General features: G+C 39.7%; 2 protein-coding genes across 2 annotated transcripts in view; one reads left to right on the forward strand and one right to left on the reverse strand.

Moving 5' to 3' along the window:
- Positions 1-13,918, reverse strand: part of MGAT5 (alpha-1,6-mannosylglycoprotein 6-beta-N-acetylglucosaminyltransferase) — a 111,091-nt gene extending 97,173 nt beyond the window's left edge. Inside the window, exon 1 of the mRNA XM_068195215.1 lies at positions 13,793-13,918. The gene's annotated coding sequence lies outside the window, so the exon portion shown is untranslated. The remainder of the gene's footprint in view (positions 1-13,792) is intronic.
- Positions 13,919-18,715: 4,797 nt separating this feature from the next.
- Positions 18,716-23,880, forward strand: part of NCKAP5 (NCK associated protein 5) — a 450,570-nt gene continuing 445,405 nt past the window's right edge. The window contains exon 1 of the mRNA XM_068195225.1: positions 18,716-18,902. The gene's annotated coding sequence lies outside the window, so the exon portion shown is untranslated. The remainder of the gene's footprint in view (positions 18,903-23,880) is intronic.

Consider the following 23,880-nt stretch of genomic DNA (forward strand, 5'->3'; position numbering starts at 1 on the left):
ATTAGCTTTCTGCTTGTTTCACAAACCAAGCTGTCTAACAGATGGGTCAGGTGCATATCAGAGCTGGTAAAAATGAAAAGGAGAAATTCTATCATTTGGTAGCAAAGAGATGTTTAGCTTAGCCTTTCTCCCCCTTCTAAGGAGTGATTCAAAGCAGTAGCCCCAAAAGTCTTGTCCTCTGTATTGACTATGGAAGGACCTGAGAGTCCTAAACTCAGATTAGGATGTGCTTTCATCCCTTCTTTTCCTTTTCTCTGTGCACCCTAATATTCTACAGCACAACAAATATCGGGGAATCATTATTGCTTGTCACTCATTCAAAGCTTTTGCTCTTTTGTTCTTCAAAACAGTGTTTTACAATATAGTATAAGGAAATTTTTAGTCTCATTCTGATCATGAAGAATAATTTAGAAAACACAGAAATGTTCATGCTTACCAGCAGCCATTTTTTAAGAGAAACTATTGCAGTCAAGTCAAAACAGTGGTGAGAGTGACAGGGACAATGGTTTTGTGATTTGACAAATGGAAATGACATGGGACACGTGATTCAGTATGCATGGCTCAAATCTCTCAGCATGACAGGCTTAAGTGAGGAAGACACAAGCTACTCTGAATCCATCTGTGCTAGCAGACTTCTACTTCCCCAACCAGAAGTCATTGCCCCCTCACATCTGCCCATGGAATTAACCTCTCTGTCCCCTAGACATTACTGCAAACTAAGTAGGGCAATAATTAATTTGCTATTTCAGCTACAAAGCTGGTCTTGCTCGTTTGATTAGCATAGTTCAGGCTGTGTAGACTGGCCTGTCCATCAAGATTGCAGGAATCTCTCCTACAATCATCCTGCTGTCCTCTTCTGGTTCAGCACACTGACTGACATCATGACTTACTATCAAGTACTTGATCAAAGGCTCTGCACAAAGCTTGAATAGATGCTAATTTGATGTGTTATAATGGTTACCTGTTTATTTGCCAACATGTAATTTTCAGCATGAACTGAAAAGTTTTACTGTCAGCTCCTATAAAGAATCTAAGAACAGGATGAACAAGAAGCTGGATTAATAGGACCTGGCCACAGAATGGAAGTTCAAAGTAAATTATCTCAATCATCAGAAGCTGCAAGCTGGATTTTGTGGATGCAACTCCCATTGCTGGCAACCAATTATGACAATTTTGAGAGTCAGGACTACCCAAGGAAGAGCTACAGCTTCAACAAGATTTGCAGCAGTTGTTCTTGCTCATCATCACCATCACATGGTTCATATTACGAATGGGAAAGTGAACATTTCCCCAATCGCCCACAACACAGTATAAAAAAAGAGTTTGTAAGAGAACTAGTTTTTGATGTTTACATTCTTGGATGTCTAGAGAACACCGGGGCACACTTCCCTTTGTATGTCTCAGTTCTAAGGGGCTGCTGAAGAAGCCATTCACTTTCTATCCAAGATCTCTTTGTAGCTGAAAAAATCCCAAACAATAAAACATTCCCCACCCCATTCTAAAAAAAAACCCCACAACCTAAAAGAAAACAATCTCCCAAAACCCCCAAAATGAACACCAACCAAAATCCCTAACTAAGCTACCCAGGTCATATTTCTCAAACAACCAACTTCTTATCCTCCCCTGAAAGTGGTGGTACTTCCAAAATATAGAAACTTAATCTGCCTGTATGTCATTTGCAATTAGGAAGCAAGAGAAGCCGAATTCTCAATACAGGTCTTAAATTGTTTTTTATTCATCTCACACAAATAATAAAAAATTAAGGTGAAATTTCCCATAAGTGCATAGATTAATGCTTACCAAATCTCTTTAATTATTACAGCAATTTGTGAACTAAAACCTAAGTGCAATAAAGAACAAATTTGAAACTGCTACATGTTTGCATATATTCATTACGCAGATCACCATATGTCAGGCAGAATCTCTGAAGGTGAATCTCAAACAAGTGATTACCACTGAAGCAACATGATGGAGAATACAGTAGACAAATGATATATTTAGCTTCATCCTATCTTTGTCCCTAGAGGAAAGCATTCCCTCTAGTGTGGGAAGGGGAGGGGGGGAAAAAAAGCCTAGAAAATTAAAACATGTTTTATATTTTCCCCAACACTAATGACCCATTTTGAACAGTCTTATGTAACTCAAAAATGAGATTATATTTGCGTTGACATGGATTTAATCTTATATTTTCCAGTCTGAATCATATCAGAAGGTTATTTACCTCACCTTCTACCTTGTCTACCTTCTGAATTTTCTCAGTTTAAGAAATTCAGTCCTCTGTAGCTTTTCAAATTGATTAAATAAAAAAAAAAAGGCGCAAGTTTGGTGAGGTAATTTTGCACTTGTCTGAACTATACAAGGTTTATACAGTCTGAAGCTATGTAATTATGTCAAATACCTTCTACCTTCTGAAATGTTCACCAGTCCTGGAATTCCCCCACGTGTGTTCTTCAGTGTGTTCTCAAACATGCACGTTGAGCTCTTCCCCCTGCAGTGCTGGGAACACAAGCTAGTTCTCAGAAAATGTGGTTTAAACTGAAGCACTGTCATTAAATGAAAAGCTTTTCCAAAAGCAAGGAGAAATGGGTCCACTTTGGTAACTCTTCTCTAAAAAGGTCACATAAAACTTAGCATCCACAAATCTCTTTGCCACTCATAGTTGTATGGATGGAAGAGACAAAAAATGTTCCTTCTACCAGAAAATCTTGCTTTGTATCAACTAAAAGCTCCTCCACACATCAGATGGACATTAATATAAATGGAAAACACCACCCATGTACAACAAAATATCTACATATTTGTCAAACATTATTTGAATAACAGGGATAAGATCTACAAGGCAGTTAAGTCAGACTTCCAAGGTCCACTCAAAACATTAGGTTACTATTTAGGTTAGTTCTCCTGTGTTTCAACAATACAAACACATTATATACAATATAATGAAAACTCCAAGGCTTCCTTTCTTCTCCCTCAAACGTTAAAAAAAATCTCTTGAAAATACCTCCTAAATAGCCTCCTAAATACAAATGGTTTCCAGAATGAGAAAGGAAATTCAATAGGCAATATTGTCCATCTCTAGAATGGTGACAGTGAAAAGCTCTGCATTTTGATCTAACAGGGTTCTTCCTAGAGCCACGTTTATATTAGTTAGGAAAATGTACAAGGCATAAAATAAACCCAGAGACCGAAATACTCATCTATAAATATGTACCAAAAACTCCCTACTTTCAGACAATCCATTTGAAAATTATTGCAATCCAGCAGTTAATGTAAATGCACAAAGCTGCCAAAAAGATCACTTACAGCTCTGAGCAGAATGTAAATGATCTTGAAATAGTACTGTAGTACCAGCAGAGAGGAAAACAGAGACCACTTTACTGATACTACCACAGATGAATGGATTTCTTTACTGTTTAGTCAAACCTAATGAAGAGAAAAAGGCAGAGACAGAGGAATAGATTTTCTAATATTATGAAAATACTCATTCCTTTCAACTCACAGGGGAAATGTGCTGGCAAACACGTCTTAAAAGTTGATACAAAAAGCCTTTCTCTTTTAAACTGTGTATCACTGGGCTATATTGATTTATCTTTGTAGCAGCCAGGATTTGACAGATAACCTGCAAAGAACTATTTAAGGCATTATCTTATCACATTTCAACATCCTGAGCTGTCCATTTGCTGTGTAAACTACAACCATGAGGGTCCAACACAGACCATGGCATCCTATCTCAGCCTCACACCCGAGTTCCTCTGCCTGAAGTGGGTAAATGTGGACTTGAGCCACGTGCATGCAGAGGACATCAGTGGCTCTGACTGCAGGGGGGACACCAAAACACAAGAGCCCTCACTGCAGTGGCTGGAAGTGCTCAAGGCCAGGTTGGATGGGGCTCCGAGCAAGCTGGTCTCGTGGAAGGTGTCCCTGCAAGAAGGTTGGAATGAGATGAGCCTTAAGATCCTTTCCAACACAAACCACCCTGTGATTTTATGATTAATTCTATTATTAGGTCTGGTCTTAAAGAGAAGAACAGTTTAAGCTACTAGCCTGACAAAAGAAAGAATAATTTTTTTCAATAACATTTCCCTCTGTACTTCAGAGGAATATATTTCTTTCTTCAGCTTTTATCACTTAATAGTTTCCAACTTAGGCTGTTATTTTAACAATTGGAAAATTCATACCCTACAGTTTGGACTCAACATATGACTTGAGGTTCAGGACTAAAAGAAGCAGCTTAATTATGAGATGTCAGCAGTTAGCATGGATTTACCAGACATTTCACAAGATAGAATTTTAAAAGTTGTCTAAATTAAGATTTCTTTGCTACCTTGGTCTGTTCAGCTTTCCTAATTCTAACAGACCACGGAGACCATGTAAAATTTCAAACCTACATTTTCTCCATAATTTTTTCATTTGTTTATCCTGACTAGCTTTTTTGGGGAGGTATCAAGATAGCCTTAGATGAGATTCCTACACAAACATTAATAACAATCAAGCCAAATATGTTGTTCCAATAATATATTGACTATACTAGCAAAAACATGGAAGATAACTCTGGTACAAATAATCCCAAGAGAAAAAAAAATCTGTTGACTAGGACAAATTACTGGACATTCATGGATTACCCAGTTTTTCAATTTCATTTTCTGTGAATTCAAAGCTCATGCAGTATGAGCAGTGAGTCAGACCTTCAGTAAAATCACCCTCAATCATTATGGACATCCTGAGGGCATTTGAAAAAGCCTCCTCAGAAAAAAAAAAAAAACAACAAAAAAACAACAGGAAAGAGGAACTGTGAGGAAATTTTGTTGTGACAAAGAAAAAGATGAAGATCAACTGGCCTGAAGGTATGAAATAAAGGTTCAAATCATCTGTTTTCATAAATAGGTAATAAGCAACCCAACAGAAAGGTACAAGATGAACGAGAACCTATTATTAGCTGATTATAACAAAGATTCAGCACAACTGCACATACACCATTCAGAGATTTCATCAACTTTGACTTAATTGTACAGAAAAAAATCCATTTAGGCTTATCCAATGGGTGGAGCAGGATGAGTGGGTTCTCTTTTAGTCAATTCAAGAAGTCAAGGAGTTTAGCAAATAAGGACATATCCTAACTGTTTTAATATAAAAATTAGGTTATAGAAACTGAAAAAGAATTTCAGAAGAACACTTTGTGGGATGGGAAGGAATGCATGAGGTAAAGCTTATTTTTAATGCGTCTCGAAAAATTGCAAGTCGCATGGTGAAATTGCATCCTTGAAGATGAAACGTTTGGAGTGAAACGGCAAAAGCCATTCAGAAGTCTGGATTAAGATAGAAATCATGCTGTTTTTACAAGCAGAACAGGGGATACAGACAGCCCTCCTCACACATAACTGAAATCCCACAACACCAAACTCAAATTATGCATGCTTAGATTGAGAGATTCCCATGACATCTTAAATAAATTTTAATAAAGGAAATAAAGCTGAACACCACAGTAAACTGCACTGAGGCACACACACAACATAAGTGACAATATATTAGCAAAAGAAAAAAAATATGAAAATAACATTTGACAGATTTCTTTCTCTGTTTGTCAAATGCAAGGATGACAGAGATGGTCAGTACAAAAAAACAAATGAGAAGCTTTTAATTCTGCATTTTTGTGGCCTGGACAAACATCTTCATCCTGAGCAATGGGCTTGATCCCCATAGTACAGACAAGGTAGACACTGTAAAGTTCCTACAGTAATTTCTGCCAAAGTACAACGCTGCATCAGCAGTCTTTTTAATTAAATGTCAAATTTTAGTTAAAGAATAAGGTGGGTGGCATACTTAAAAATATTCTGTAGCTTGTCAAAGGGCAAGAGTACACCTTCATTAAAAAACTCTTTTCATAATGCACACCCAAAATCAACAGTGTGAAATCTGAGTTGTACATCAGGAATTTATACAGTGAGGAGGCTTTTTTGTTTTTAAATTTGATAAACAGACATAAAAATGTATATTGATAGTGGGCAATGGAGTTCAAGTTTTCCATATCCACCATGAATAATACTCAAAGGTAGAACAGACTTGAGGTACAAACAACAGTCTGAATAGAGCCCAAAACAATTCTAACAAACCAGAGTACTAATAGTTGTAATGTTAGTACAATCCTAACAAACCAGAGTACTAATAGTACATTAGTACCAATGGTACTATTGGGGGAAAAATCTATTCTTTAAGTACATGGGATGAAGAAAACCTGCACTTCAAATGTAGGGGAAAAAGCACCCCTGCTTCTTAACATTTTTTAAACTCCAAATAATGAGCAAACATTCTTCAGATCTCCATCTAAAGCCCTTCTTAAGTCTAAAAAATGTAAAATTAATGTAGACCAGTTTTCCACATGAAGTTAAACTACAATGCTATTTTTCAAGTACAGCTTTTTAAAAATGAAACTTTTTTCCATTTATAAGGCTCAGAGTTTTCTTTGCTCTAGAAGTGGCCACGCACATGCCAATATCGCAGTGTGTAAGAAAGTGTGCCTAGCCATGTTTTAAGTGACTCAGTAGTGGCATTCTGTGACATTACACAGTGCAACAGCTATGCAACCAGTGCATATGGAAACTATGATGCCAGGAAATGAATCAAGGTACAAGGTCTTTAATAGAAAATGAAGAGAAGCTAAACCTGGTACAAGTTTTTGCTCTGTATCAGCCAATACAGCCTCAAAGGAAAGTTTAAGTGCACACTTGGGCCTCATTGTGCTGGTTTTAGTATACAGAGCCAGAGGTTTAAGTAGCATCAAGTCAAAAAAAGCTTAAGTAAACTGCAATGTGCCTTTTACAGCGGCACAGAATTCACCCACTGTGGTTAAACTCTCCTTACATCACTGGAAAGCTCCAGTCCTTTCACCACAGACCTGTGGCAACACTGAATCCCTGCTGGTGATGAATCAACAGTGCTGCAACCACTGCTCCTTTACTGCAGGTTCAGGAGCCAGACTGGATCAACCACTGAAGGGGAATTCCAAACTTACGGTGGGAAAATCCTGTTTCCACAGAACTTCATCACAGATGCAAGTATGCAGAAATTTGTGATGGAAACCAAGCCCCTGAGCATCTTCCAGTCTGGAACTCCTTCTTGCTCCCTCAAATATTCTCTAATTAACCTTGGGGAGAATTTTGCCATGATAGGTCAGGTGAAAGTTACTGTAAACTTTTGCTCAAAGGAATTATAATCGTCCCATTAAGTTATCAATCCAGAACCCAAGGGGAGCCACTTCAGACACTCAAAGACTTGACAAAGATTCACAACTGAATCTGGGGCCAAAACCTGGTATCAATAAACTGCCTGAAAGGCCTCAATCCACCAGGATGTCGATCCAGTAACAGGTCAAATCATTTTCTGAAACCAAACACTCCTGCAACTTGGTTTCATTTGTCGCATCATTAATACAGCCAGAAGTTTTTATTTTACTGATTATCCAATTTTGTGAACTCAGGAATGCTGAGCTACTGAAAAAACTCAGGGAAAGTATTCCAACAAGACCTACAGCTTATCAATACGGAGCACAGTTTGTCTTTCAAGAGAAGTTATCAAACGAAATACTTTTTTTTTACTATTATTGTTGATTTATAAATAAACTCTACTTGTACTTAAGAAAATGTATATTTAAAATAACAAGCTAATATTTTATTTTAAGTTAGATCCATACACATATTTAAAGTATAACCATAAAATATGGCAACTTGATTACAAGCTCTTAAAATTAGACTAAGTATTCAAAACAGGTTAATTTAATCTGTAGTAAAACAACTGTTAGCTTTAGCAGAAAAGCCACTGGAAGCATTCTGCTCCTGCATGCTTTTTTGCATTCTAGTAAAAGAAAAGTAGCTGCATAACAGAAAGAGAGGTGAAGTGTAAACAGAATGATATTGCATTTCACCATGTTCTTGGAGGATCAATAATCCTGACAGAGAAACTGCATTTCATGAAAAGAAATACAGGGAAGCAAACTGCACATTTTTACAAGAACGCAGAAAACCAAAACAAAGTCCTAAGGGACTGACTGGAATAAGGTAGCTTTAATAATGTGGTCAAATACTTCGGCTGAAGTCTGAGTGGTAGAGATTGAGAAATCTTTTTTTACTTCTCTACAGCAGGTTCCACACCTTTTTCCTCTACTGTCAGATCAAACCTTTAAAGGAAGAAACAAACTCTAAGGAAAAGGAAATGAATTGGAATGCCTGATACAGAGGTGTAGTGGTACAGCATGAAACTTTCTTGAACAACTTAGAGCTGGTATTTTCACTCTTCTAAATCTAAAATACAGAAAATTAAGTAATTGCACAAACTGTACTTGAACAGGGCCTATCAAGAAAGACTCATAGAAATTACTTAACAAGCAATTACATAATCATGTTAGGAGGTAGATTATCTGTTCAAGGATTTTTATTATGAATTCTATACCAATTTTCAAATTCACTGAATGAAGGAGTTATGTATACTATGCAGACAAGGTTTATGTGTCTAATGAAATGTTTCAGATAGTCCATCTTCAATCAAAACACATTTTATGCTTCATTTTATAAAAAAGGTCAAAATAGAAGAGAAAAAAATTTAGTTATGTGGGTCCTTAAATACTTGAAATTGTCTTCCAGCCGTATCACATGCATTCTGCAGAGTTCAAAAACTGCATTGAAGCTACACTGAACAGTAGTAGTTCTCTGCAGAAAAGGTTCAAACAGAGAGAAAGAGTGAGAACAGAAAAAAAACCAGAGGTGAGGGATAAGACAACATTTCAAACTCAAGAGAACTACTACCCAAGGGAATATATGCTTATACAGAAGATTCTTATTAGTAAAACAGTAAAAATGCATTAATCCACTCTGGTCATACATATGGCAGACAAGAGGACTATGGCACAATGTGGCAGAAACCAAGTGTTCAGTATCTTCAAAAGGTGAAAAACCATCCAGTTCACACAACATAATCTTGGGCAGGAATGGTAATTCACTGCAGTTTATACCTTTTATGACAATGTAGAATCATAAAATCTCTTTGGTTGGAAAAGGTACTTGAGATCATTGAGTCCAAGGGTCTACATGTCTTTTAAACACCTCCGGGGTGCTGACTCAGCCCTGGGCAGCCTGTTCCAAAGCCTGACAATCTTTTTGGTAAAGGAGTTTTACCTAGCATGCAATCTACTGCTTTTTTAGTAGCTGTCTGAGAATGGCTTGCTAGGAGCTCAACACGGGTTAAATAAAAAGCTGAACCAGTCAACGGTGCACATAGGAAGGGAGAAACACAACCTTAACAGGCCATAGGAACAAGCAGCAGTAACTTCATTATCTAACTCTAACAAGAGTGAAAAAAAAGCTTTTAGTTTAAAACTATTCTAGGGAAACATAACCACAAGGAATACATTTCATGTCAAAGATTACATGTAAAGAAACGTAACAAACTACATGACCCATGAGCAACAACCAATTAAAATATAATCAGGTTCAGCCTGCTACATTTCCCTATTAACGTAGGGAAATCCTTTTGTCTAAAGGACAAGGTCAAAAGAGGTGGTTGATCGCTTTCAAAGATTACAGGATTTTATCAGGATATAAAGATCAGTACGACAGATGTCACCAGGTTAGACAAATAATCAAGGTTAAACAGTTTGGAATGCCTGTAGCATATATGAAAAAATACAGTTAGCTAAGAGGAGTAAGAGGTCCTTGTGAGACTCAAAGGGCCAGGATCACAGGATTCTTAACTCATACAAACCATAAATAATAAATCAAATGAATCCCAGCATTGACTTAAGCTTTCCTCGTGAAAAGGACTTTGCGATTTGGAGTACTGTAAGAGGGAATCCCTGTCCCCCAAAGTATTTCCTCTTGGTACTTTCACTGCAGTGTCTTCCTAGTACACAAGCTGCCACACAGGTATGAAATCTCTTTAGCAGAAGTTTCTAAAAGAAAGAGCTGCATCAGGGCCTGAGGGTACGCACAGACCTTGGGCTTGAAGGATTGACCTGATTAAAGCAGACAAGACTTTTCCTTGTGGAAAGGTAAGAACAAAACCCCACAATCCATCTCAAGAGAGCTGAACTATTCCAGCTTGAGTAAAAGAAGAAGGCTATCCACCTTGATAAAAGTCTGCACTGCCACAGAAAGCCACTGCCTCACACCTGGAGGCTGTGTCAGTACTTGTGTTGTCAATGTTTCATCATTATGGTGGCTCCTCCTCAAATGATATCACTTTAGAGAGCCTATTTCATTATCCAAAACCCTCCACTGAACTAGTGTAAGTTTCTACAAAACTCTACTCACCCTTTCTTTGTAGCCATAAATTACAGTAAATTATCAACTCACAGGAACAAGGAAGAAATAGTTAAAAACAAAATAGGGTCAAAAGCAACAGAAATCTACCAAAATGTGATCTGAGATTTATACCTCAGAGAAATTATACTTCCTTACATTATAGGTCTGAGCTTTTCAAGAAATGAAAGTTAAATAGATATGGAAGCCTTCAAAATTTCAATATTCTATGCCAATAATAGGAGGTGTATAGAGGAAGACAAGAGGGCTATGAGTGTGCAGGCATACAGAGGGTAACAAATGCAAAACTCCACTTTTTCTTCTGAAGTATGGAAGGACAAGAGATTTGTTAGTTTTTTGTGTTCGGTGGTTTTGTTTTTTTGTTGGGTTTTTTTTTTTTTAATGTGGTATATGAAATACAGAGAAGCACAAATATTAACTTTGCAGACGTAGAGAGGAATAAAGAATGACCTTATTCCACACCAAACAGTTAAGAATGTTTTTGAAATTGAAGATGCAGTAATAGCAAAATTGCTTGATTCCTGAAAGAGCTTCCACTCATCAGATTCCCAGCTGATTAGCACTGTGCAGCACATTCATTTCCTCAGCAGATGCTTCCAATGTTTTTCACCAAGAATTGCTGCTGGAGTACTCTGGTTCCAAAACAGGCTAAGCAGAAGAGTTCTGCGGACACTATGGGAACAATGTGATATAAGTGAAAATGCAGTCAGAACCTGGCACTTTGATAGTCATCAGTGTATTTCTTTCCACATCTACTTAAGAGACGAAGCAAACACGAAGTCAAAAAATCTGTTGGCAAATAACCATAATGTTTGCCACTGGATCTCCCTTGGGACTGCTCTTCCTAACAAAAAACCTGAATTAATTCTCCCATTCTCTCATAAAACACCAAGTCTCCTTTAGATCTCAACCTTCTCAAAACATGAACACTGCATTCACATAAGCCTTCAAAACACCTACCACATAGCTACTAATACCTGCTAGGGGCAGTTAATGTCAATGACTCCTGAAATTCTATTAAAATTTTGGAGCCAAGATGAAGAATGAAACTGCACTCTAAGCTATTTTACTCAACAGAAGCAAAAGCAGAGTGAACTTGTTAGATGACAGCAGCATACAATGCCAAAAACATAACACAGCATATGAAATAAAAAAAAAAAAAAACAACTTTCAGACTTGAAGGGAAGGGAGTGGTGCTAATAAAATTCCACGTACTATCTGAAGCACAGAAATTAACAATACAAAGCTTTATTCTTCTTTTTTAAACAAGGGAACAGAAGGGAATCTGGTTAGAGGGAAATGACTTAAAACTGGAGAGAAGTTGTCTTTATTCTAAGTCATTTTAAGAATTCAGAACGCTTCATTATTTTGCCAGATTCTATTTCATGAAGCAGATTAAGGATTTTACATTATTTGCACCCAGTGTTGCTGGCTGCTTCCCAAGTTTTAGGCAGTCTAGTTTGGGGAGCTTAGACAACCTGATCTGCTTATATTCAGCATTCAGTCACTTTGTCTTTCAGCATCTTTTCAGTCCAGGCTGTATAAGCTGCCTTCCTCCGGGACAGCAAGATGGATTTATCACCCAGAAAAGAGGAAGCATATGTTCTTATTTAATCCTTATTCTGTTCGTACAAAATAAATCCATATTCTACATAAGAGCAACAGAAAACAGCCTGCATATGTGAAATCATGAAGAATAGACATTTCTTTCAGTAAACATACTGCTCCACGGGTCATTTTAGGAGTAAACTACCCCTTACATCTCAGATAGTCAAAGAACAGAAAGCTGAAGTGAAAGTGCCTTGTATGCAATAAAACCACCAGAAGAAAAAAAGGTGGTTTTTCCCCTATCTCTACACTTGGTACAACCAGCAGTAATTATGTGAACCGTGGGTGCTGCAGTAAGCAGGGTTTCTCATGAAGTACAGTCAGAGTCATTACACAGAGATCATGAAGGAAAAAGGTAAATCACCCATTCCGACTAAATTGAACTTTGCGTCCCCAGGCAAAATGGTTTCAATAATACAGAAACCAAGAACTAACCGGTTCCTCCTTTTTTGAAAGCTTTTTATGAAATGGCAAAATTATTCTAAAAGAACTGAGATCACGTCATTGATTTGGGAGCAAAGGTATACCCTCAGTCTGGAAACAACTTTAAACACTGTCCTCCTAAGGACAGAGATTAGCAGATGAGTTCCAGTGGCTCCTTCCACCCTACTGGCATTTTACACACAAAGCTGTTTGCTGAGATAAAGCACTTGCACAGCACTAAATCAAAATTCATTCCTGTATTTAGGATTATGAGTCATGCTGTTGAAAAAGCCATCATACTATTTCATGGGGACAAGGCAAGAGAGCTTTTGAGACAAATAAGACTGTATAGTAACATGAATCTCAGGAGTGAGCCCTCATTTAAAGTGTTCTATTCTTGCTGCAGTTATCAAGAGAGATTGATGTAACAAGACCTAGTGCAAGAATCGAGAATTCATTTTCTCAGGTTTGCTGACCCCAATGCTGGAAGGAAAAATATGCTCTCAAAAGATGAGACTGATGTTGCACCACAGCTGGAAAAAAGATGGAACCGACAGACTCTTGACAGTGGGGAAAGCCTCTACCAAGATTTACTTCCTCAAAACCGAGTGACATTTATTTTCCCCCAAATATGCTAAAAAGTAACTTTGCATTAAACAGTTCTCGAAACTCAAGAAAAAAACAATCCAATGCTTGTTCAATGTGGTCCGCACACCTATGCAATCACATCAGATCAGCCAGTGCTTTTGACAGAGAAATCCCTGCCATCAAACCACAACGTGATGTTAATGTGTAAGAAACAGCGAAGCTGGCAAATAAAAAAGCACTGTTTTTTCCAATCCAAACCTCAACGCACCTCTAAAAAAAAAAAAAAAAAGTGGTAGATATGGCAGCCCAAAGCACATTTGGCACTGAGATGACAGCTTTCAGGAACCTCACTCTCAAATTCACTTCCTAGAGGTTTACAAAGCCTTGGAGAGGGAACAAAACCAGCAAACCGGGTGGAAACGAGAGCTTGTAAATGTCATCCTAAGGGGGAGATTTCAACACACTCTCGCCCAAGATTCATCCTCCCACCCGCGGCACCGCCGCCCGCGCTCGGTGAAACCTCTCCGCGCCGCTCCGTGCGCCCGGGGCCGCCGCCTCCCCGCGGCCACCGCCCGGCCCGGCCGGCCCGGGGCCCCGCCGCTCCCCCCGCCGCGGAAGGTCGCTCCGCAAGGTGACGGGGGCGGCCGGGCCGCGGCCAGGACGGGCCCCGCCGCTCCGGGGCGCTCCCCCCATCCCCGCACCCCTCCCGCTCCGCGCCCACCGCCGCGCCCGGGCAGGCGGGGGCGATGCCGCCGGGGCTGGGGGGGGGAGGGGGTGTTAGCGGGCGGTCCCCCCCGCTCGGCTGCCGCGAACCCCGCAGCGGGGCTGGGCGCGGCGGCGGGGCCCCGCAGCCGGTGCCGCCTCACCTGTCCGGGCGGCGCGCAGGTCCCCGCGCCGGGCGGAGCGCGGCGCAGCGCCCATGGCCGAGCGCGGGCGGAGGCGCGGCCGCGCCGCCGGGGGACGGGCCAGGCGGGGGCGGGCGGCGCCGGGGAGCGTCTGCGAAGTGCCGGCCGCGCACGGGGGCGCAGCGCGGCGCGGCGGGGCGCGGCGGGGCGGGCGGAGGGCGGGGCGGCGGGCCGCGCGCGGCCGGAAGCGCCTGTGACAGGGCGAGGCAGAGCGAGGGAGTGTCTGCAAAGTGCGTGCCCGGGCGCGGAGCGCGCAGCGGCGGCCGTGACGGGGGGAGCCGCCCGGCCGCGGCCCGCAGGCCCCGCGCACGGGTGTGGGCACGGCCACGGGCACCGGGCACGGGCACGGGCACAGCCGCCGCCCGCCGTGGTGAGTGTGCGGAGGCGGCTCCCGGCCTCTGCCTCCCCGGGCTCGGCCCCCTCCTGCGAGGGTTTCCCTGGGCGAAGCCGTCAGGCCGGGCGCGGAGCCCGCCGCTGGCAGCAGCGCGGCTTTGCCCGCGCTGAGCGGACGCGTTACAGCGGCCAGCACGTTGCCTAAGCATTAGAAGCAGGCATTTGTGTCTGTTCAGCCGCTTAGGCCGTCCTTAAAACACGCTCTACACGCTGCCCGAAGTTCGCTTGCGAGAGCCATCAGCGCCGAGGAAGCGGGTGTGCTGCTGCAGCGGGGGGATGACTGCTTTGGGCTGGCGAGGCGGTCTCGTTCGGCTCGGCTTCGGAGCGGTCTGTTCCCCCCAGCCTGCGTAAGAGCTCATAGAGGCTGGGTGACATCTCGTGGCCAAGCCTGCTCTTCTGGATGGATACAGCCTTCTTTCATAAGGACAAAAACCGAAATAAAAAAACTGTTTCTGGTCACCTCCACAACCTAATATAAATCAAAGAAACATACTTCTAGGTTATAATAATATTCAGAACTCTGGTCTATATCTGTTGCAATATTCATCACATGCCTTGAATCTTCAGGAAATGGTTACATAATAAAATTTTTAAAAAATAAAGCAAATGGGTTTGTTTCTGTGACGATGGACAAAAATCCCTGCTGGTGTTTGGTGCCGTTCCTCTGGGATTTCTCCACACAGGACAGAAAATGATTATTCACTTCTTCGAGGTTTACAAATGAAAGATACTTGTCTGCACCCACAAGCATTTACAACAATGCTGCGTACCTGGGAGTTTTGCTTTTCACCCAGCATTGTGCTGTGTTCCTATTTAGAAAAGCTCGCTGGCATTTAATGACAGGCTTTGGAAACTTTATGAGGTTCTGAACGATCAAAGCCTTGGACATCCTTCTGTGTAAGATGGGGAACTTTTTAAAGGATCTGCTGTGGTTTGTGTAATGGACTTGCATCACAGGGAAACAGAGCAGGTGAAATAGCATCTACAGCACTTTCAGTCTCTCCCATTTATTATGATTTTAATTTGTATAGCTCATATAAAGGAGCTGACCTAAAACTGCATTCACTTTTGAGTTTGATATGTTCTTATACAGAAATATTATACAACGGTGGTCTCCTAGCAGAGCTCTTCCCAAAGGGAACAGTAGCCCTTATTGGCTCACAGTTCTCAAGCTGGATCGTGTCAACCAGCTCCCCTACTCAGGAACAGGATGGTACACTACATATTCCACAGTATTTATATCTGACATAGCTACATTAAAAAAAAAATGGCAGTTATGAGCAAATTATGTGCCTTAATTAGGGAAGTGAAAACTGCATAGGTGAGCAGGCTCCCTGCTCAAGGGGTGTTCCTTGAGAAAGTTTGGAAGTGTTGGATTCTTGGATCATAGTGAGCAAGAGGCTGGAAGAAGAGAGAACATAACCCTCTGCAGCACTGAAGTATCAGGAAAATCTGAACTGGCCACTAACATGTTTATTCTTCATCTACTGTGGAACAATTAGGCCACCAGTTATTCAGATTTAGCTCTGCCAGGCTTGTCCCACATTGAAAATTCCACCCATCTGCTTGCTCATTCCATGACCAGAGGAAGAGAGGGGGTGGAGGCCCCAGGAGAGGTTGATTAGGACCATTACGGCCACTTACTGCAGTCAGGGCCCTGGTGCTGGCATCTCATCTCGCCTGTTTGTGTGTCTCCAGGACTCCATGTACTGATCCCCTGACCCTTGGTGCAAGGAGGAATCATTACAGAAGTAATTAAAGTGATTAAAGAAGATGGTTGATACATCTGTTGGTTGTGTGAAACCCCCTAAACATTGTATAAGGCCGGGATTATGCGTCTCAGCTGTGCCTGTTGCTAACTGAGAACTTTTGGGTTACTGTGAGGCCTGTGTTTTCATGAGGGAAACAATTATATTCTGACAGAGACGTTCAAGGTATCATCCTACTTGATTTTTTGTCCAAAACTTGCAGGTACAGCCCTGCCTTGAGTGGATGGCAACAACTCCTTGCTGTGGTTGAGTGCCAGTCACAGCTTTGGAATAGCAGAGAACTCGGGCAGCTGAGATGCAGAAGTCACATCTGTACCAACTTCTGCTTGCTTGCTGTGCACTCAGCATAAAAGGACAGGAATAATCTTAAGCAGACATTGAACACAGTTGGGACTGTCTGTGTTGTGGGACCAATTCTTTGGCATTTCTCTGCACTGAATTGTGGAGAATTCTGGTTACAGACCAGCAGTGGTTGATAATATAAAACATAAATGCACAGAAATCACCAGTGCTAACTCTAGAATTGCTTAATGGTACCTTTAAAGTAGCATACTTGTTGAGTTTGCCATCTCCATTTGTTCAAATAATAAACTACTGTAAGGTGGAGAAACATGACTAGAGCACAGAAGAACTCTGGGATTCCTCACAGGCAATATCTGCATAAACCTTTCCCTAGGGACGTACATCTCAGACATGTTCCCTTTTGACTTGTAACACTGTATAACAAAATTAAAGCACACACATAAAATGTAGTTTGCCTTTCATAGTAGCACAATCTGTTATGATGAATTATATATTATTATTGGAGAATACAGACAGAGAAAATACTGTAGATATAGTCATCTCTTTCCTGTGAGGGGGACTACATTCAGCATTCCTGCCTCTGTTGTGGCTCATAGCCCCCCTCTTGGGTCAGGCAGACAGACACGGTGTTACATCATTGTTGCTATTAGACACAAAATGAGTACACAGAAGCTTGGTAAGTTTAAAAGAGAAAAAAGAGAAAGTTTTATTCGAACGTCTGGTATTTATAGAATTCCAAAGGTGACAGTGGATTGGAGGATGGAATGGATGGAATTACCACCTCTCCAACCACACTGGTCAATCCAACAGTCCATCAATTCTCTCCTCCCACGAAGAAGAATGCAAAACAATCATTATTTACATGAACAGTGTGTGAGAACTCCAGTAGAAAACTGTAAACATTATCAGAAGGCTAAAGAAGTTTTATGAGAACTTTAAAAGTTTCAAAAGAACTATAAAAGAAAACACTTAAAAATCAGGGCAACACATCATGTTATACTTGTACAGCCACAGCAATTAAGCACTTGGGATAGGCACTAGAGAGAATCTGCTTTATAATCTGCATCTCCTTCAAAGCCCTGTTGCCTGGTTTCTGAAAGGGCTTCATCCCTCTATGCAGGATTTCTTCCCTTCTTTTATAATCCTCTGAATATAACCCTATAAGCTACTCTGAATAAAGGCTTCTTAGCTTTGCAGACACTAAGTGGACTCTGGTGGTAGGCTGAGTATTGTATTTTTAATGTTGGACATTACTTCAAAACAAAAAAAAAAGGAGGAAAAAAAAACAGGAAAAATGAAATTTGAACCAGAGATAAGATCAAAAAGACCTTCCTGAAAAGTATCTTTGTCTATTCTTTGCTAAACAAATAAAATCATGCTTGAGGATTCCAAGATACGCTTTTAAAGCGTTCTGTTTGATGTCTACCTCAGCTTTATTGATGGAATTGAATTTACTGCAAAATGATAACTGACTCAAACCACTGTGCTAGAGATCAGAAAACTCATGTGTTCTTGTTCAAGAGTGTATCTTGCTTTTTTGTTTGATTTCTCAGGACCTCATATATGCTTTTTGAAATGCAGTACAATACAATTCTGAAAAGCTGAAACAATATCCAATCCCACTAATATTCTGATCACAAAGTGAAATCTTGAGGAGTCACACTCTCTGTTCTTAGTCGCAATTTAAAGTTGCTGTAGAATAACCTTGGTTTAACTTTGATTAAATATCAGAAGAGTAGGTAATAGAAAATGTTTCTGTCCTCCCATAATCAGACAACTGCCCTTATTTTTAACATGAGTAAAACTTTGCAGTTATGATTTAACTGTATCCTTTCCATCAAGTTTTTATGGATAGTAAAAAGTCAGATTTTTAGAAGGTATTGTAAATTCTGCCCAGCTAAAAACAAACAAAAAAACCAAACAAGAAACTCCCCAAACACCCATAAATTATTCTTTGAGTCTTGCTTTTGAAAATTTTCTTCAGTTCCCTGTTCACAAAAGTAACAACTAGGCTATAAAATTTTCCAGCACGAGAGAACATTAATCTATATTCAGACATGCTCCTTTCCACAGATATTGCAAATATAAATTCTACAAGTATTTCCATTAACTTTGCTCTGAGATGTCAAGCAGGAAATAAATTCTTGGGTTTAGGTACCAAGCCAGACATTTCTAATAGGTACTTAGTGTGTCCACTAAGTGTACTAAGGAAATTATTTGAGATTTCTTCTCAGATATCACACTAGCATTTCAGTGCAAAGTGGCCTCTAAGTGTAAAATCCCACAGGCACAGTATAAACCTGGTCGAGCTGATTCTCCATTGTCTTCTTTCCTTTGCCATAATTAATAAGAGTGGCCACACTGTTCATCCACTTTGCACAGGTTTGAATGACAGCTCAAGGTGCCAGGGACACTCTGTGTTCTCATTTGAATGCAAACTGAGATTCCATCATGATTTATCTTACAGACTTCATTGGGCCTGGGAGAATTAGAAACTTCCCTGAGGAAACAAGTCACTGGCCACTCATGGAGATTTGCCAAAGAGATTCTGCAGCAGATAAATTACTGATGTATAAAAGGAGAAAGACTAGGAAAGAACAAAAGCAGTAAGAATAGAGTAGAAAATATGGATGAGCCGTATGTCTTAGTATTCACTGTGAAGGTAGTAATTTTCTACATTTCCCCTCCTGTATAATCTTTATGTAGCTATTGAAGTAAAATGAGCAGTACCAGGGCTTGATGGTATTTGTCCAAGGGTTTTAAAGGAACTTATATAGGAAATTTCTGAGTAGTTGTCTTTGTTGCATTGTCTAATCAACCTCTTTTTGCAATTATCAGAAGCACTAAATTCAGAAAGGTCTTAGTGGTAACTCTGAAAACTGGGAATGGATGGCTTAGTCTGGCTTCTGCCCTGATGAATCTGCAGAAAATGTACTTAGGCTGCCTATAGATAGCATGAATATAGTAGGTAAATATCAATCTGATCCTCTCCTATAGAGGTAAACAATAAGCTCTCAAGTTGTTTTGTTATTTGAAGGAGCCAGTAAACACCACTCTGATCTGCACAGCGGTCTCTGTTCAGATATCAGTAAAGTTTTTCACCAAACTGTGAGCAAATACTGTTGTTAAAGGAATGAAATCTCCTTGGGATGTTATAAAATACTTCAAAAATAGTAGGAAAAAAAAACCAGAAATAGGAATATGGGATCACTTCTTGCTGTGGAGGAAATTTGGAATCTCTTGGGACCTTGTTTTGCCTGCTTTTCAGTATATTTGTAAATGGCCTGGAAAGGGGAGGAATATTAAGGTGACAGTTGCGGATGTTATGAAATTGCTGAGGATAATAAACTCTAAATCTGATTGCAAAATGTTGCAAAAGGATACTGGGATGCTACGTGACAGGGAAATGAAACAGCAGATATAATTTAGTGTTGGTAGTACTTTGCATGATAAATGCAAAATTACATTAGAAGTGAAAAGTGACTGCCTATATAACCAAATGGACTTTTGATATTACTAATCAGAAATGAGATTGTGAAAATACTTCAAGGAGTCTCTGAAATAGGAGTTCAATGTTCAGCAGTGTTCAAAAAACCACAGAGCTGGAAATTATTAAGAAAGGATCTGTGAACAAAACAAAACATCCCTTTATCTGTATAGATCCATGGTACACTCAGATCTGAATCTGTCAGTTGTCTTTCTCTACATCAGAAAATATACAGTAAAGTAGTAAAGGATGCTAGGAGTGATCAGAGATTTTGAATAATATCATATGAGAAGAGACGAGGCTGACTAGAGATTAGAGAAGGGGGCAGTTTGGGGAGGAGGTGATAAAGTTTGACTAAAACAAGATTATGAAATCACAGATCACAAATGGATGAACAGGGTAGGATTGCTCACTGTTTGACACAAGAAAAACCCCTGTGGCACCCAATGAAATTCTGAATAGTGGATTTCAAGGGTTTGAAAGAATGGAAATGTGACTACTCATTATGAAAAAGGATATCTGAACTCACAGTCCTCTGACATCTCAATGATTTTTTTCAAAGCTAGAGAGAGCTCAGATGGTTTGATGATCTCTGTGGGATATTTTGCATAATCTGCTGTCAATTACAGAAAATAATTATAAAGTAGACTGGAAATCATGTAAACTGAGTTATTCTGAGCTCAGCAGATTGTTGAGCAGTAGGTCCAGAAATGCTGGAATCACAGGATAATGGGATTGTAGGCTTTGATTAATTTCCATAAAACATTTCCACACAATAATGCATTTTTGGACAGTGCTTTTCAGGGGAGCTGACATGCAAAATATCACCAGGACATATGAATAAAAGCAGCATCTTCTCATGAGTGATTTTTATCATTAAAGACTATTATTCAGAATTTACTGTAGGAGAGCTGATTAATCCAGGCCATGAACTCCATGACTGATCCAAATGGCCTTTTAAGACATCATCTTAAAATTTGCTTTGTCTTCTTCACTAGTCATGTGTGAATCTGAATTCATTGAACAGCTTGCATATAAAACTTCAACAAAGTTAATGCTGCAGATTCCCTCTTTTTCTCTCTGTTTCAGTCCTCATTTTCAAAACACAATTTCATTGCTAACCTTGCTTTTTACTCTTGTTCTTCTTTGGCCAAATTAGATTTTGAGCCTATTAGCTGCTACAGAAGTCTTGTTGAATACCAATCACAGGGGAAGGGAGTCTGTCATGCACAGCATAGGAAACTGTTGAAGGGATGATAACATCTTTCACTTCTAGGTATATAGGCTGACTGGGGAAGTGAAAAAGAGATGTTGCCCATATGGGTACCATTGCATAAGTGCTTATCACATTGTGAGGGTTTGCACCTTCCTCTGAGATACAGTAAAGACAGACTACCAGGCTTTGATGGCCCAGTAGCCTGATCTGCCATGACAACTCTTTTTGTTCTGATATATGTGACCTGTCAGTGTCTATACTGCAAAGATAAAAAATTAAGTTATTGGTGAGTGAAGACTAAAGCATGTGGAAAGAGATTTCTAAATGAACAGTTTTCTGTTGTCAGTGTGCAGTGAACCACCGTTGTGGAAATGGGGCAATAAATGGCTGCAATCTAGGTAAAACAATTTACTGTAACAACTACAGTTCAAATATTTAGCTTTACTTAATTATGTGAGAAAGCACTCTATGAAATGAAGATAAGGCAGCATTTTTAGGGACACAAAACTGAAACTGGGAAATTGTTTGGGCTTAGAGTCATTCACAGACTGGTTGCAGCTATGAAACTGGTAAGAATTTCTCAGCACTTCATAGAAAAATATTTAGAATTCAGAAAAATTGATTGGCAAGCCCTCAATAATGCATTTCCTGAGACAATCATATCATAAGGATATGCATGGAAGTTGATCATGTAGATTATGTCTAGCGGGCATGGGCATGGCTATAGAAGAGCTCTTAAGGGTCTTTGTAATTGGAGTGTAATTGCATAAATGTATGCATAGATGACTTGTTTATTGGAAGAGATGAGCTCTGTGAGATCCTGAGTGCTGTAAAGTCCTGTCAGCTCTTAGAACAGAGTTTTTCAAAGGCTCTAAATGCTAAGCAAAACAGAAGACTGTTGTAGCTGATTTTTCTTTTGAAATCATCCATTTTTGTTATAAACAGAAGAAAATAAATCCAGCATCAAATGTGTATCAGGTACCACATTCCTTAAGGACTGATAGTTCCTGCTAACGACATGATTTAGGTGGAATGAAGAAACAACAGAAATAACTGCCTGAAAAACACTGTAAATACAAGGACTGATGGAAGTAAATTTTATTTAGGGCACTGCTTTGGTACCCACTTTTTAGAGACCAGAAAGGTTTTAATTTGTCACAAGAGGTTTCCATCAGATGCCTTCTGCTTGATGTGACAGTCTGTAGCTTCCTTTGGCATTGTGGTTGATTCAGTAAAATGTTCATGCTACATCCTGTCATGTTGTCCAGCCACGGCTTCAGAGGCTTCACAAACACAGCACTTCTGGTTCTGGAAAGGCTGAGTACAGAAAAAACTGCTCAAGAGGAGCATTTGATTTTAACTTGTTCTAGCAGACACCTGGCTTGAGGTAAAAAAAAATTACCTCCCTTCTATCATAGAGAATATGATCATGTTCCTTACAGGGAATTACATTTAAAATGATAGTAAAGGAGGCAGTTGTACAATATTTATTTTTAAATGAATATTTTATACATTATAAATGCTCTAGGTACATGAATAATATAAACAGATGCTATCTGGTTGTTTTTATCCTTTCTAGATTTTCCCCATCATTTAAATAATAATAAAAAAATCTTTTAATATGTTGTTAGGTCCTTTTTATTGTTCTTAATCTTTTGTATCTCTTTACAAAGATAAAGTAAAGCTTCTGTTAAAGAAATAAATGTGCATAGCATGTTATTCCCTGGATTAATTGTTTGGGGCTGATTTTAGAATCACGGAACTCAGTGCTTAACTCTTCCACAGATATTATGTGTATGACCTTTGACAAGTCAGTTTGGCCATGGTCTAGCAGAAAGTTAGAAATTTATGCAATTAGAAACTAACATTTATTTACTTTAAGGTGTATCAAGGTGCTAATTGCACTGTGCCTGTTTCTCTCTTCCTCTTACTTTTTTTAGTTTAGACAATAAAAGCCCAAGAGACCCTACAGTGTATCTCAACCATATCTGGCACAACAGAGTTCCTGGTCCCTGCTGATTCCGAGGAAATGCTCGTACACATCCTGCTCACTGCACTCCAGCTGACCCTAATGGAAGTGTTTGCATGAATAATTTGAGCTCTTTGTATATAATCACATAGGAAAATTGTATTGCCCTGGGAAAAAAGAATTTTTTCCTTTCCTTGCAGGATACACGTTCTTTATTGTGGTAGGTTTGATCTCTCAGTGTAGCCTTCTACTCTCTGACCTCAGTGTCAAAAAGCTTCCTTTTTATTGTTGAGTTTTCTTTAACTTGTCCCCAGATGTCTGATGCAACCAATGGCAGTAAAAGAAATCAAAGAAATTTAGAATTCTATTAAGAGCCCCAGAAATGATTCCCTGAGCTGTCCATTGATTTAAATAAGTAATTTGCCAAAAGACATTTAATGGACTGTTTTAAAAGTAAAATCAGCTACAGCAGTGGTGTCACTTTTGTTTGTTTTTCCTGCCTTATTATCTCAACAAATACATTGTAATGGTGCTTTCTTGTATTATGGATGTACATGCAGTTCAGACCTCTGTAAACACTAAAGTATCAGTTACTAAGGAATGACTGTAAATGCTAGTTGGGTATGTAGCATAAAATATTACAGATGTGCTATGGAGTATTTTTATAAACATAAAACTAGAGAAAAAATCAAGAAGTACAAACCAGTTTAAAGCTCAGGTAAAATGAGAGCTGTTCTGAATTGTGGGTGAAATTTTCACCATTCTTGTTTAGAAATCTGAATTCTGTGAGTGGTTTCTATGGTTTTTAATTCCATATGCTAAATGTGTCACTAAGAATATGCCTGGATTTGATGCAGTCAAATTCTACAGCAGGGGTTTATGCCAGTCAGAAGTGCCTATTAGAAAAAATAT

Source organism: Anomalospiza imberbis, chromosome 7, assembly GCF_031753505.1.
Source record: "Anomalospiza imberbis isolate Cuckoo-Finch-1a 21T00152 chromosome 7, ASM3175350v1, whole genome shotgun sequence".
In the NCBI taxonomy this organism is placed as follows: Eukaryota; Metazoa; Chordata; class Aves; order Passeriformes; family Viduidae; genus Anomalospiza; species Anomalospiza imberbis.